At 35.7% G+C, this 15443-nt stretch overlaps 1 protein-coding gene and 1 non-coding gene across 4 annotated transcripts in view; one reads left to right on the top strand and one right to left on the bottom strand.

Annotated features, from left to right (window-relative positions):
- Positions 1–15443, top strand: part of ADGRB3 (adhesion G protein-coupled receptor B3) — a 793577-nt gene that overhangs the window by 532901 nt on the left and 245233 nt on the right. The gene's annotated exons all lie outside the window — the stretch shown is intronic.
- Positions 2140–2246, bottom strand: LOC117201455 (U6 spliceosomal RNA). Its single transcript, XR_004483473.1, has one exon. It is a non-coding gene; the product is annotated as a U6 spliceosomal RNA (small nuclear RNA).

The raw sequence follows: 15443 nt of genomic DNA, 5'->3' as shown, positions 1-15443 counted from the left end.
CTTGATTACTGTAGCTTTGTAGTATAGTCTGAAGTCAGGGAGCCTGATTCCTCCAGCTCCGTTTTCTTTCTCAAGATTGCTTTGGCTATTGGGGGTCTTTTGTGTTTCCATACAAGTTGTGAGTTTTTTTGTTCTAGTTCTGTGAAAAATGTCATTGGCAGTTAGATAGGGATTACATTGAACCTGTAGATTGCTTTGGGTAATATAGTCATTTTCACAATGTTGATTCTTGCAACCCAAGAACATGATATATCTCTCCATCTGTTTGTATCGTCTTTAATTTCTTTCATCAGTGTCTTATAGTTTTCTGCATACAGGTCTTTTGTCTCCTTAGGTAGGTTTATTCCTAGGTATTTTATTCTTTTTGTTGCAACAGTAAATGGGAGTGTTTCCTTAATTTCTCTTTCAGATTTTGCATCATTAGTGTATAGGAATGCAAGAGATTTCTGTGTATTAATTTTGTATCCTGCTACTTTACCAAATTCATTGATTAGCTCTAATAGTTTTCTGCTAGCATCTTTAGATTCTCTATGTATAGTATCATGTCACCTGCAAACAGTGACAGTTTTACTTCTTTTCTGATTTGGATTCCTTTTATTTATTTTTCTCCTCTGATTGCTGTAACTAAAATTTCCAAAACTGTGTTAAATAAAAGTGGTGAGAGTGAGCATCCTTGTTTGTTCCTGATTTTAGAGGAAATGGTTTTAGTTTTTCACCATTGAGAACGATGTTGGCTGTGGGTTTGTCATATATGGCCTTTATTATGTTGAGGTAAGTTCCTCTATGCCTACTTTCTGGAACGTTTTTATCATAAATGGGTGTTGAATTTTGTCGAAAACTTTTCCTGCATGTATTGAGATTACCATATGGTTTTTATCCTTCAGTTTGTTAATATGGTGTATCACATAGATTGATTTGCATATATTGAAGAATCCTTACATTCCTGCAATAAACCTCACTTGATCATGTGGTATGATCCTTTTAATGTGCTGTTGGATTCTGTTTGCTTGTATTTTATTGAGGATTTTTGCAGCTATGTTCATCAGTGAAAATGGCCTGTATTTTTCTTTTTTTGTGACGTCTTTGTCTGGTTTTGGTATCAGGGTGATGGTGGACTCATAGAATGAGTTTGGGAGTGTTCCTCCCTCTGCTATATTTTGGAAGAATTTGAGAAGGATAGGTGTTAGCTCTTCTCTAAATGTTTGATAGAATTCACCTGTGAAGCCATCTGGTCCTGGGCTTTTGTTTGTTGGAAGATTTTTAATCACAGTTTCAATTTCAGTGCTTGTCATCGGTCTCTTTATATTTTCTATTTCTTCCTGGTTCAGTCTGGGAAGGTTGTGCTTTTCTAAGAATTTCTCGATTTCTTTCATATTGTCCATTTTATTGGCATAGAGTTGCTTGTAGTAATCTCTCATGATTCTTTGTATTTCTGCAGTGTTGGTTGTTACTTCTCTTTTTTCATTTCCAATTCTGTTGATTTGAGTCTTCTCCCTTTTTTTCTTGATGAGTCTGACTTGTGGTTTATCAATTTTTTTATCTTCTCAAAGAAACAGCCTTTAGTTTTATTGATCTTTGCTATCATTTCCTGCATTTCTTTTTCATTTATTTCTGATCTGATCTTTATGATTTCTTTCCTTCTGCTAACTTTGGGGGATTTTTGTTCTTCTTTCTCTGATTGCTTTAGGTGTAAGGTTAGGTTGTTTATTTGAGATGTTTCTTGTTTCTTGAGGTAGGATTGTATTGCTGTAAACTTCCCTCTTAGAACTGCTTTTGCTGCTCCCATAGGTTTTGGGTCGTCGTGTTTTCATTGTCATTTGTTTCTAGGTTTGTTTTGATTTCCTCTTTGATTTCTTCAGTGATCTCTTGGTTATTTAGTAGTGTATTGTTTAGCCTCCATGTATTTGTATTTTACAGATTTTTTCCTGTAATTGATATCTAGTCTTATAGCATTGTGGTTGGCAAAGATACTTGATACAATTTCAATTTTCTTAAATTTACCAAGGGTTGATTTGTGACCCAAGATATGATCTATTATTGAGAATGTTCCAGGAGCACTTGAGAAGAAAGTGTATTCTGTTGTTTTTGGATGGAATGTCCTATAAATATCAATTAAGTCCATTTTGTTTAATGTGTCATAAAAGTATGGAACGCTTCACAAGTTTGTGTGTCATCCTCACATAGGGGCCATGCTAATCTCTTCTGTATCAGTCCAGTTTTTGTACATGTGCTGCCAAAGCAAGCACTCCATATCTTCTTTATCCATTCTTCCACTGGTGGACACTTAGGCTGCTTCCCTATGTTGGCTGTTGTGAATAATGATGCAGTGAACATGCAAGACCAGTTCTTTATAGTTTATGAATTCTTTTGCCATGTAGAGCTTGTTTCTGCCAGTCTCCTCCTAGGGTAGATAATTTAACTTGCTGGAACACCACTAGACCATAAATTCCTTATGAACACGGATCTATGAACCGTCCATCTGCCTAGAGACTAACACAGTGCATAAAGCATAATGATAGATAGCATTTATAAAATGCTGACTGTATGTCAGGCACTCATTTACACTCTTTACATGCATTAATTTATTTAATCTTCAGAACTTAATGAAATAAGTATTACTATTATCTTTACTTTACAGTTGAGTTAACCTGAAGTTAATCTGAAATACAAATGTGATTTGGCCAAACCCATACAACAAGTATGTAAGGTAACAAAAATCTGAACCTAGGCAGCTCTTGAGTTCTACCTTATAGTATCAACTAGTGGAGTTAAGAATTCAGTGCATGTGTGTAGAATTAAATAAACTCCTCTGGAACCTAACAGAATTTCTTTAAAAAATGTAGATAATGCAGATGGGATGAAAACAAAAGTGAAAGAGAAAAGTGTAGAATAAGGAAGTTGGAGAGTAACATCAAAGAAAGAATAGGGGATAAAAAACAGTGAAGAAGGAAATTAGCCCAAGTGCAGGATTTCATGGTGCAAATAGGAGAAAATAATTAAAAGAGCCTGCTTGAGGTGAGGGGGGAAGGAATATTGGAAGAAGAGAATATTGAACAGAAAAAGCCTGTGAAAACATTATTGGTGGGCTGGGAAAAGTATCACACATTGAAAATTTTAAATAAAAAAGCTTTATTTTTAAATAGATATGCACTTGTGGTTAGATTATTTCTTCCTGTGTTACATTCACCCTAATCTCTCAGCCTCCCAATCGTGGTCCCATGTGAATCAAACCAGACATGTGTTCAGGTGAGATGCTAGGAGAATTATTTCACTGGACTACAGCTGTTGATGCTTTTTACTATCCACTGAGTCTTTATATTGTACAAAATCAGAAAAGGAAATGTCCGCTAAGGATCCTTTTTGGTGCAGAAATACACTGTCAATCCTCTCCTTGAATACCTTTCCCAGACTCTGTCTCATTACCAGTTTTCCCTTCCCAGTAAATAATCTACCCTAATTATTTCTAACCAGTTTTTGTAGAGATTAGTTGACCTGACAGATGGTGGGAAAGCCCTGGTTATCATTCTTGTTGTGTGTTGTCTTAGCTTCCTGAACATACCCAGTTCACAACTCATATTCATTCAACACATTTTTGCCCTGTTACATGCTCGTATCACCCACTGACATTAACACCCTTCCAAGGGAGGGGAGAGTGCTATTCTAAATTGACTAAAGTAGATTTGGAAGTGTCCCACCCCACCCCCAACTTCTTTTTCTCCTCTGTTTCTTTCTTTTAGATAATTTGAGACTTTGTGATGCCTTTTTCCCCTTCTCTGGTTTTAGAAGTTATATATTCTGTTTCATTTCACCTAATGGTTGTCCATTATTTTTAACTTATAAACTTGATTTAACAGAGTTCAGTGTGGATCAGTATCTCAGCCCTTTTCCAGAACAGTACAAAGATTTGGAACTCTTTAACTCCTGTCGTGCCCTCCTGACATTCATTATTTTTTTCCAGGCTTTGATATCCACCTTATGTTTATACTTTCCAAATTTATGCATTGTTATTTTTGTTCTAAAAGTCATACCTGTTAAGTTTTACTTGCATATGATTAGCAAATGCTTTTCCCATTATTTCCTTCTAAATTCAGTCCTTCCTATTGTATCAATTTTCATCTGCTTGAGATACATCCTTTAGTAGTTCTTCCACCAAGCAAATCCCATTAGAGACCTCTCTCAGTCTGTTTCTGAACATGTTTTTAATCTTTGTTTAATTCCAAATGATATAAGACATAGTTATTTGTTAGTTTTCCCCCAATTTATAATTATATTTTTTGTGAAAATCTCCAGATGAGAATTAAGAACCATTAAAACAGAGTGATATTCTGAAAAGAAGCCCTGAATTTCAAATGTTGGAAGAAAGCCATTATTTCAAGGTTAAAACCTAATATAAATTATCTTAAAATTAGAAAAAAGAATAGTGTTTAACTCAATAGCCTTTCAGAATAAGGCATTTAATTAGAAATCGTGGCATTATCATGGAGGTCAAACAGTAGAGTACTGAAAGTTAATATTGAAAATTATATTTAAAGCAGAGTAGAGAGATGACACTGAACATTCTCATTACGTCTAGTACCAAATGGTGTTGAAAAAAGTAGATTGAAGTTTGAATACAGTCCATAGTTTGTAATAGCAACAAGTACAGTGTCCATGTGGTGGTTTGCAGCTGAAGCACACAAATTTAAATGGGACTATTTGAAAAATCATTCACACATATGCTTTACTTTTTAAATTTTTATTTTATGTTGGGATAGAGTTGATTTACAATGTTGTGGTAGTTTCAGCTGTACAGCAAAATGATTCAGTTTTACATATACATATATATGTTCTTACATATAGATACATTTATCTATTCTTTTTCATATTCTTTTCCCAGCTAGCTTATTACAGAATATTGAGTAGAATTCCCTGCACTATACAGTCGGTCCTTGTTGTTTACCTATTTTATTTTGAGTGACATGTGGACGTTAATCCCAAATTCCTAATTTAGCCCTCTCCCCACACCTTTCCCCTTTGGTAACCATAAGTTTGTTTTCTGTATCTGTGAGTCTGTTTCTGTTTTGTAAATATGTTCATTTGTATCTTTTTAAGATTTCACATATAAATGATATCATATAATATTTGTCTTTCTCTGTTTGACTTCACTTAGTATGATAATCTCTAGGTCCATCCATGTTGCTGCAAATAGCATGATTTCATTATTTTTTATGGTTAATATTCCATTGCATATAAACACCACATCTTCTCTATGCATTCATCTCTCAATGGACATTGAGGTTGTTTCAATGTCTTCACTATTGTAATTAGTGCTGCAATGAACATTGGGGTACATGTATCTTTTTGAATTATGGTTTTCTCTAGATATGTGCCTAGGAGTGGAATTGCTGTGTCATATGGTAGTTCTATTATTAGTTTTTTAAGCAACTTCCATACTGTTCTCCATAGTGGTTGCACCAATTTACATTCCCACCAACAGTGCAGGAGGGTTCCCTTTTCTCCACACTCTCTCCAGCATTTACTGTTTGTAGACATTTTGATGATGGCCGTTCTGACAAGTGTGAGGTGATACTTCATTGTAATTTTGATTTGCATTTTTCTAGTAATTAGTGATGTTGAGCATATTTTTATGTGCCTTTTGGCCATCTGTATATCTTCTTTGGAAAAGTGTCTACTTATATCTTCTGCCCATTTTTGATTGGGTTGTTTGTTTTTGTGATATTGAGTTGCATGACTTGCTTGTGTATTTTGGAGATTAATCCCTTGTCAATCACATCATTTGCAAATACTTTCTCCCATCCTGTAGGTTGTCTTTTTGTTTTGTTTATGGTTTCCTTTGCTATGCAAAAGCTTTTAAGTTTAATTAGGTCCCATTTGTTTATTTTTGTTTTTATTTTCATTACTCCAGGAGGTGGATCCAAAAAGATGTTGCTATGATTTATGTCAAACAGTGTTCTCCCTATGTTTTCCTCTAAGAGTTTTATAGTATCTGGTCTTAACATTTAGGACTTTAATCCATTTTGAGTTTATTTCTGAGTATGGTGTTAGAGAATGTTCTATGTCATTCTTTTACATGTAGCTGTCCAGTTTTCCCAGCACCATTATTGAAGTGACTGTCTTTTCTCCATTGTATATTCTTGCCCCCATTGTCATAGATGAATTGACCATAGGTGTGTGGGTTTATTTCTGGGCTCTCCTGTTCCATTGGTCTATAAGTCTGTCTTTGTGCCAGTACCATACTCTTGTGATTACTGTAGCTTTATAGTGTAGTCTGAAGTCAGGGGCTTGATTCCTCCAGCTCCGTTTTGCATACAAATTCTCCGTTTTCCATACAAATCCTGATTTTTGTTCTAGATCTGCAAAAAGTACCATTGGTAATTTGATAGGATTTGCATTGAATCTGTAGATTGCTTCACGTAGTATAGCAATCTACAGATTGCTTCAGGTAGTATAGTCATATTGACAATATTGATTCTTCCAATCCAAGAACATAGTATATTTTTCCACCTCTTTGTGTAATCTGATTTTTTTCATCAGCGTCTTACAGTTTTTGGACTACAGGTCTTTTGCTTCCTTAGGTATGTTTATTCCTAGGTATTTAATGCTTTTTGATATGATGGTAAATCAGATTGTTTCCTTAATTTCTCCTTATGATCTTTTGTTGATAGTGTATAGAAATGCAACAGATTACTGTGTATAAATTTTGTATCCTGCAACTTTACAAATTCATTGATGTTCCAACATCAATTCATTCATAGTAGTTTTCTGGTAGCATCTTTAGAATTTTCTAGAGTTTTATGTATAGTATCATGTCATCTGCAAACAGTGAAATTTTACTTGCACTTTTCCAATTGGATTCCTTTTATTTCTTTTACTTCTCTGATTGCCATCTCTAGAAATTTCAAAACTATGTTGAAAAAAAGTGGTGAGAGTGGACATCCTTGACTTTTTCCTGATCTTAGAGGAAATGCTTTCAGCTTTTCACTGTACAGTATGATGTTGGGTGTGGGTTTGTCATATATGGCCTTTATTATGTTGAGGTAGGTTCCCTCTGTGCCCACTTTCTGAAGATTTTTTATCATAAATTGGTGTTGACTTTTGTCAAAAGTTTTTCCGCATCTACTGAGATGATCATATAGTTTTTATTCTTCAATTTGTTAATGTGTTGTATCACACTGATTGATTTGCAGTTATTGGAAAGTCCTTGCATCCATGGGATAAATCCCTCTTGATCATGGTGTATGATCCTTTTAATGTATTGTTAGATTTGGTTTGCTAGTATTTTGTTGAGAATTTTTGTGTCTATGTTCATCAGTGATACTGACCTGTAATTTTCTTTTTTTGTGGTATCTTTGTGTGGTTTTGGTATCAGGGTGATGGTGGCCTCATGAAATGAGTATGAGAGTGTTCCTTCCTCTGCAGTTTTCTGGAATAGCTTCAGAAGGATATATGTTAACTCTTCTCTAAATCTTTGAATGAATTCACCTGTGAAGCCAACTGCTCCTGGCCTTTTGTTTCTTGGAAGTTTTAAATCACAGTTTCAATTTAAGTATTTGTCATTGGTCTGTTTATATTTTCTATTTCTTTCTGGTTCAGTCTTGGGACATTGTACTTTTCTAAGAATTTGTCCACTTCTTCCAGGTTGTCCATTTTATTGGCATATAGTTCCTTGTAGTAGTCTCTTATGATCCTTTGTATTTCTGTGGTGTCAATTGTAACTTCTTTTTCATTTCCTATTTTATTGATTTGAGCCCACTCCCTTTCTTTCTTGATGAGTCTGGCTAAAGTTTTATCAATTTTGTTTATCTTCTCAAAGAACCAGCTTTTAGTTTCATTGATCTTTTCTATTGTTTTCTTTGTTTGTTTCTCTTTCATTTATTTCTGCTCTGATCTTTATGATTTCTTTCCTTCTGCTAACTTTGTGTTTTGTTAGTTCTTCTTTCTCTAATTGCTTTAGGTGTAAGTTTAGGTTGTTTATTTGAGATTTTTCTTGTTTCCTGAGGTAAGATAGTATTGCTATAAACTTCCCTCTTAGAACTGCTTTTGCTGCATCCCATAGGTTTTGGATTGTCATGCTTTTGTTTTCATTTGTCTCTAGATATTTTTTTATTTCACCTTTGATTTCTTCAGTGATCCATTGGTTGTTTAGTAGCATATTGTTTAGCCTCCACGTGTTTGTGTGTTTTACAGTTTTTTTCTTGTAGTTGACTTCTAATACCATAGTGTTGTGGTCGGAAAAGATGGTTGATATGATTTCAATTTTCTTAATTTTCTGAGGCTTGCTTTGTGTCCCAGCATGTGATCCCCCCTGGAGAATTTTCCATGTGCACTTGAAAAGTATGTGTATTCTGCTGCTTTTGGATGGAATGCTCTATAAATATCAATTAAGTCTATTTGGTCTCATGTGTCATTTAAGACCTGTGTTTCCTTATTAATTTTCTGTCTGGATGACCTGTCCATGGATTACAGGGGTATTACAGGGACATTACCGTCCCCCACTATAATGTGTTACTGTTGTTTTTCCTTTTATGGCTGTTAGCATTTTTCTTACATATTGAGGTACTCCTATATTGGGTAATATATATTTATAATTTTTGTATCTTCTTTTTTGGACTGATCACTTGATCATTATGTCGTGTCCTTCTTTGTCTCTTGTAACAGTCTTTATTTTAGAGTCTCTTTTTTCTGATATGAGTACTGCTACTTCAGATTTCTTTTGATTTCCATTTGCATGGAATACCTTTTTCCATCCCCTCACTTTCAGTCTGTATTTGTCTCTAAATATGAAGTGGATCTCTTGTAGACAACATATATATGGGTCTTGTTTTTGTATCCATTCAGCCAGTCTGTGTCTTTTGGATGGAGCATTTAATCCATTTACATTTAAGGTAATTATCAGTATGTATGTTCTTATTGCCATTTTGTTAATTGTTTTGAATTTGTGTTTATAGGTATTTTTTCTCCCCTTCCTTTGTTGTTCTTTTGTCTTGCAATTTGACGAATATCTTTAGTGTTGTGTTTGGATTCTTTTGTGTGTGTGTGTGTGTGTGTGTGTGTATCAATTGTAGATTTTTGGTTTGCTGTTACTATGAGGTTTTGATATAGCAGTCTATATATATATATATATATATATATATATATATATATACGATTGTTTTAAGTCGCTGGTCTCTTAATTTCAAGTGCCTTTCCAATATCCTGCATTTGTACACTCCTCTTCTCACAATTTCTGGTTTTGATATCATATTTGTGTGTGGATGATTTGCTACCTTTACTGTATGTTTGCCTTTACTGGTGAGCTTTCCCATTTGTAACTTTCTTGTTTCTATTCATGGGCTTTTCTTTTCCACCTAGAGACATTCCTTTAGCATTTGTTGTAAAGCTAGTTTGGTGGTGCTGAATTCTCTTAGCATATTCTCCATCGAATCTGAATGAGAGCCTTTCTGGGTAGAGTATTCTTGGTTGTAGGTATTTCCCTTTCATCACATTAAAAATACTGTGCCACTCCCTTCTGGCCTACAGAGTTTCTGCTGAAAAATCAGCTGATAACCTTATGGGGATTCCCTTGTATGTTATTTGTTGCTTTTCCTTTGTTGCTTTTAATAATTTTTCTTTGTCCTTAATTTTTCTCAATTTGATTACTATGTGTCTCCATGTGTTCCTCTTTGTGTTTATCCTGCCTGGGACTCTCTACACTTTCTGGACTTGGGTGACTGTTTCCTTTCCCATGTTAGGGAAGTTTTCAACTATTATCTCTTCAAATATTTTCTCAGAAGATTTCTCTCTCTCTTCTCCTTCTGGGACTCCTATAATGTGACTGTGGGTGCATTTAATGTTGTTTCAGAGGTCTTTTAAAATGTCTTCATTTCTTTTCATTCTTTTTTTTATTCTCTTCTAGAGCAGTGATTTCCACCCTTCTTTCTTCTGTCTCATTTATTCTGTTATTCCTTCTAGTGTATTTTTCATTTCACTTATGGTATTGTTCAATTCTGTTTGTTCTTTACAGCTTCTGTTTGTTAAACATTTTTTGTATCTTCTCAGTCTGTGCCTCCATTCTTTTTCTGAGATCTTGGATCATCTTTACTATCATTACTCTGAACTATTTTTCAAGTAGATTGCCTCTCTCCACTTCACTTAGTTGTTCTTCTGGGATTTTATCTTGTTCCTTTGTTGGGAACATATTCCTCTGCCATCTCATTTTGTCTAACTTTCTGTTTGTGGTCTGTGTTCTGCAGGCTGCAAGATTGTAGTTTCTCTTGCTTCTGGTGTCTGACGTCCCCCCCACCTCCAGTTGGTGAGGCTCATCTAGAGGCTTGTGCAGGCTTCCTGGTGGGAGGGACTGGTGCCTGCCCACTTGTGGGTGGAGCTGGGTCTTGTCCTTCTGGTGGGCATGGCCATGTTAAGGAGTATGTTTAGAGGCAGCTGTGGACTCAGGAAGACTTTAGGCAGCCTGTCCACTGATAGGAGGGGATGTTCCCATTCTGTTGGTTATTTGGCCTGAGGCATCCCAGCACTGGAGCTTATAAGCTGTTGGGTGGGGCCAGGTCTTGGGGTCAAAATGGCAGCCTCCAGGAGGGCTCATACCAACGAGTGCTCCCCAGTACATCCACCACCAGTGTCCTTGTCCCCACAGTGAGCCACAGCCGCCCCACTGCACCTCCCCAGGAGACCCTCCAAGACCAGCAGGTAGGTCTGGCCCAGGTTCCTATGAAGTCACTGCTTTTTCCCTGGGTCTTGATGTTCACAAGACGTTTTGTCCTCCCTCCAAGAGTGGAGTTTCTGTTTCCCCCAGTCCTGTGGAATTCCTATAATCAAGTCCTGCTGGCCTTCTAAGCCAAATGCTCTGGGGCTCCTTCTGATGCCAGCCCCCAAGGCTGGGATGCCTGATGTGGGACTTAGAACTCTCACTCCTGTTGGAGATCCTCATAATTATTTTCCAGTTTGTGGGTCGCCCACCTAGTGGGTATGGGATTTGATTATATCACATATGCACTCCTCCTACCATCTCGTATGGCTTCTTCTTTGTCTTTGGCTGTAGGGTATCTTTTTATGGTAGGTTCCAGTCTTTTTTGTCAATAGTTCTTCAGCAGTTAGTTATGATTTTTGTGTTTTCATGAGAGGAGGTGAGCTCAAGTCCTTCTACTCTGTAATCTTGTCTTCAACCCACACATCTGCTTTAAATAAACATTCAACCTACAGAACATTCACTCCCTTCTCCCTTTGTTGTCACCATTTATGTTCTTTACTCTTTTCTACATATTCAACTCCTACTTTCCATTGAGGGTTCAAGTCCCACTTTCTCTTGAAAGCTTTTCCTCATCAACATAAAGTTCTGTATCTTTTAGAGCACTGATTATTTATTCTGGTCACCAAACACTACATTGTTGACAGATAGCTTTCTGAGTCTTACTTTGCCAATTGAATTTTGAGAACACACTTGAGATTAGAGGCCATGCCCTTTGCTTCTCTGTAACTATTATGGGTCTTCCTGTGTCACGTCACACATGTGATTCTTATTGCATTTTTTAAAGTACAGTAGTAAACACTAGCCACTTTGGAAAAAGGACAGAAGGATACAAGTTGATCAGAAGGACATTTTCTGCCCTCATGAACCTAGCAAAGTGGGTTCTCCACTTGAGGGGGCATATATACATACATACCTAATATAAGTGGAGAATTAATTTTAAGACCATACATGAGCAATTGGACAGTAAGGAAATACAAGCTACTTATAAGAAGAATTTGAAGAGTAACATTCCCATAGAATACATTCAGTCAGAGGTTGATCACATAGGTTGTTTTTTTTTAAAGATTTTTTAAAATTAATTTATTTTATTTATTTATTTTTGGCTGTATTGGGTCTTCATTGTTGCATGCGGGCTTTCTCTAGTTGTGGTGAGCAGGGGCTACTCTTTGTTGAGATGCACAAGCTTCTTATTGTGGTGGCTTCTCTCATTGCAGAATATGGGCTCCTAGCGTGCGGGCTTCAGTAGTTGCAGCATGCAGGCTCGGTAGTTGTGGCACACAGCCTTAGTTGCTCCGTGGTATGTGGGACCTTCCAGGACCAGGCCTTGAACCCATGACCCCTGCATTGGCAGGCAGATTCTTAGCCACTGCACCACCAGGGAAGCTCGATTACATAGGTTTTAGCATGTATGTTTTCTAAAGGTAAACTGGACCTTTCGCATACAAGCAATCCCTGTTGATAGTGTTATTTTTGGTTTTCTGGAAAGATCATCTTTTTCCACAGTGTATTCTGAGGGGTATAAATTTAAATACATTGAGAATTTTATTTAAAATGAGCCTCAATGTACTCCCTTGAGAAAGGAAGGACCATCAAACAAATGTTAAAATAGGAAGGAGCTTTGTAAATTCCAAATAAGTAGCAGAACTGTTTATGCTAAGTAAGTGACCTTTTTTGTCCATTATAGACTTATCTTCTGGTTTCTTCCAGAAGTAGCCTAACAGATATAAGTACTATTCAGCAAAAATAACAACTACATTTTATGTGGAAAGGATTTGATGCATTACATCAGGCCTCTTTAAGTAAAGTATTTTCAGATTTTTACCTGGTGCCATTGATTTCAATAAGGTCCATAAAAAAGTCCTCTATAGGCTAGTTTAATGCCAACAAAAGTGTATTTATCTTTTTAAAAAAATGTTCTCTTCACTCAACAGAATAAATGTTCTGTCATAGCAAGGAGAAAGGCTATACATGAGTTAATTTCTACATATAAATTTTGTAAGTACAGATAACATAGCATTTACACTTTCTATGTCATTATTTAAAAAAATTCTTGTCCTGGCACAAAAAATTCCAGGAAATTAAAGCATGTTTATTACTAGGAATTTGCAATGTCTTGTGTCTAAACAATACCAAAGGACCCATTTCAAATCTGACTTGGAAAATTCAGCAACTCCTGATTTTTGACTTAAGATTTTCAAAAATCTGCCTGGGGATAAAAAAGGTCCATAATAACCAGGAAAAGAGACTACAGGGACAATTAAGAGAAGAAGAAAAAGTGCCAAGTGTTGAATTTTGTAAAGTCATAACAGGTTAGTCTGTGGCAATAAACAATGTAAAACAGAAATTGTTCCCTCTCCAAGAGATTCCCTGTGTAATTGAAATGAAATACAAGGAAATGTACCAAGCATAACTTTGATTTAGTCTTCACTGAAGAAGGAAGAAAATTGCAGGGACCAAAATTAAATAATAACTGTGATATCTCTTTCCTAGCATATTCTCTAATGAAAAGAAATAATTTCAGAAATATGCCCTTAGTTAGCATGACTATACGTATGTGTGTATATATACAGATTTAAATGTTTATGTATGTATCCGTGTATGTGCATGTGTGTCTGTGTACAAGTGTGTATGTGTGCATATACAAATATATGAATATAGTTGTAAATAAGATGCAAACTACTGTGGCTATAAAAAAATTAAACATAAGAAATGTCATCATGAGTAAAAAATTGTATTTTTCCCCTTCCCATATTCTATAAGTACCACTAGTATCATAAAATAATTTCTGGGGAAAAACAATTATAATTCATGATTAGGTTTATATACCTAAAATCCCACCCCCCCAATTAGGAATATATATCTGACATCTATTTTTCTCTATGAATGTATCAATTACAAATGTGAATATGTAGTGGCCTGCCCACACAAAATACTACCAATGCTTTTTGCTACAGAATATACATCCTACTATATTGAAAAGTAATTGCCTATTTTATTTAATATTAAATTTTCTGTCTACTTCTCTAGGTCAATAAATTTAGAATTCCACAAACAAATCTATTTTCTTTCAAAAATTCCCTTCATGATTGTATTCCTTTTGGTTATTCTCTACCTACTACCATTTTCCATCTGCAAAATGAAGAATTTTTCAGTCTTTGATTATTTTTGATTACTTGGTTCCTCTTTGAAGTGTCTTTACTTCCTTTAATAGCCAGACTATATTTAGAACCCAGAACTTCAGGTAACAGCCTATTTTATTTATATGTACACCTAAAGGAGAATATTTATCTTTCTACTTTGAATAATGCCCAGCTCTTTGTGGCATTTTATGGTTGTATATTAAACATATTACCTACTATGAATAGATAATATCTTCTATAGGGCCAGTGATTTTATTGAGTAAAGAACAGATTTCAATTCCTCACTGTTAATTTCCTTCTTTAAAAAAATATTTTTTCTAGTAAAAACTATTTTTTTTCTCTTTACCCCACAAATGCAGTAGTGTTTCTTTTTTGTAAGGTCTTTTTGGGGCCTGAAATGTGAACTTAAAATAGATGACCAATGTTGTCCCTCATAACTCCTGCATTCTGTATGTGTCATGTGTGGACTCATGTAAAAGTTCATAAATGTCTAAAGTCCTTTCCCCTTGTCTCTATACAGACTTGTTTTTCGGTCAACTATGTTACTCTTTGCCCAATAGGTTATATTCAGTAGTTTTATCCTTTGCTACAGACCTTACCAATTCGTAAAATGATAAAGTGAACCTATATTTCCTGTGCTTACTTGGCTAGTTTAGATGAAATAGTTTATACTATGGTAAATTAAAACAAACAAGCAAATAAATAAATATCAGTGGCTTGAAACATCAGCTTCTCAAATTGTAGTATTCTCCATATTAGGTACAGTATGCTAGCTGCTGTAGGAAAGGGCTCCTTAATTTACTGTGGCTCAAACACAATAGATACCTTCCTCTTCCTGTTGAGAGGTCATGAGGTGAGGGAGATAAAGAGGTTGGCAGGGTGACCTTCTTCCAACCTGTCATGCAGGAACCCAGTGGGAGGATATGTTTCCATTGGCAACATATCTGCAGAGGCCGCTTTGGAATCAGGTCCACTCCATACAAGAGAAAGTAGAAAATAACAGGGAAGAACAAGGATGGGAGGTTTTAATGATCCAGTCCTAGAAATGGTGCCTACCACTTCTAGGTACATTTTATTGGTGAAAACTGTATCATACCTAAATAAAAACAAACACACAGATACAATCATAAATATAACAACATAACATAAAATATAATGTAATATAATACAATACAGTACAATATAATACAATACAGTACAATATAATACAATGTAATATATAATAACAACATAATGACCATACCTAATGACAGGGAAGAAGCCAGGAATGTATGGTGTAATGTGTTTCTGTTACTGAACCAAACTCGGGTCCACTTGTCCGAGTGCATTAAAGCCAATCTGCTGACACTGGGTCGTGGTGAAGGAAAGTGCAGTGTTTATTACAGGTGCCAAGCAAGGAGTCTAGGCATCTAGTGCTCAAAAAGGCCTGAACTCCCTGATGGCTTTCAGGAAGGGGTTTGAAAGCCCCCAGTGGCTTTCAGGAAGTGGGGTTGTGGGATGTGTGATCAGCTTGTGGACATTCTTCTGATTGGCTGGTGGGGAGGTAATTGGGAGTCAAC

Source organism: Orcinus orca, chromosome 12 (genome assembly GCF_937001465.1).
Source record: "Orcinus orca chromosome 12, mOrcOrc1.1, whole genome shotgun sequence".
NCBI lineage: Eukaryota > Metazoa > Chordata > Mammalia > Artiodactyla > Delphinidae > Orcinus > Orcinus orca.
This window is presented reverse-complemented; position numbering and strand designations above follow the sequence as displayed.